Source organism: Hyposmocoma kahamanoa, unplaced genomic scaffold (assembly GCF_003589595.1).
Source record: "Hyposmocoma kahamanoa isolate Upper Pololo Valley unplaced genomic scaffold, ASM358959v1 232, whole genome shotgun sequence".
NCBI classification, from domain to species: Eukaryota; Metazoa; Arthropoda; class Insecta; order Lepidoptera; family Cosmopterigidae; genus Hyposmocoma; species Hyposmocoma kahamanoa.
In genome coordinates, this window is record NW_020653750.1 from 1,599,953 (window position 1) to 1,601,145 (window position 1,193).

Here is a 1,193-nt window from a genome sequence, read left to right on the forward strand (position 1 = left end):
GAACCTATTGCAATAAAACGGCAATTTCATACTTTAACCCCTAATATTTAGTACCTTTATTGACATATTTTCTACCTTTGCGCTAACGGAAATATTAAGGAAATAAAGTGGCCAGCCATTCTGACGTTAGGGTGACTGGACCACCTTACGTTTTTCTTGGTTCTAGCAGTATATAATTTACTTTTTATATAACTATTTAGTACTTAAACTTTTTTCACTATTTTAGAAAGATTCTATAAAGTTATTTAAAAAAATATATCTATAAAACGCCATTGCAAAACGTATCTTCTAAAAATAGTAGAATAGGTAGTAAAAAATGAGCACAGTTTGATTTGTATATCTCGTTTGGTCCAACCATCCCGACGGACACTATTCCCTGTCGGCTAGCACAAGCATCGTGGTGGGACGCAGTCGCCGACATCCATTATCGTCAGGTAACTTGGTGTTTACTGTTTACACTGGGAGACTGACCCTTCGGCTAGCAATTGCGGGCGACGTGTCGACCCAGTGTAAACGCGGCATGATACCGATATAGCGATTACACTTAGTCCAATCGGTCAACTTCGGCAGCGAAACAGTGTTGCCAACTAGAATAAAGGAAATGTCGCTAGACGATTTTTTTATTAATAATTTTGGCTTGGATACAAGTCCTTTGAGCCATGTCTTCGTTTAATTTTGTTTCTGTAAATATTGCCGCCACAAAGAGGATAGGCAATTTGAGGCGGCGTGTTTGGTTTGACTCGGGATTCCTTAGAACGGGCCGATACGGGTATTTTAGTTCGAGATTTGTATAATTTCGCGTTTTAAGCTTCGATTAAGGCACAATAGCACTATCCTATTCCACTTTAAACTAGATTTCACAAAATAATTGAAAGTCAAAATAAAAACGACTCTTCCCTCTAAAAGGCGCATTGCGAATCCTGTCGCTTGACGAAAGTTTTAAAAGTTGCTAGAGTTGTCTCTAAAACTGTATTTACACTTCAGATGAAAACTCAACTCATATATTATATTATGATACTCATTATAATGTTTGTTTTACTGGCAAGAAGTTTATGGTCATAGCACAGACGAAAGACCAATGCACCTGAAATAAAAAACCTACCAACGAGCAGTACGTTTATGGACATTACAGCAATTTTTTTTTGTGCATATGTATTATAAAACGATATACCTACTTGTATTACTTAGTCAAT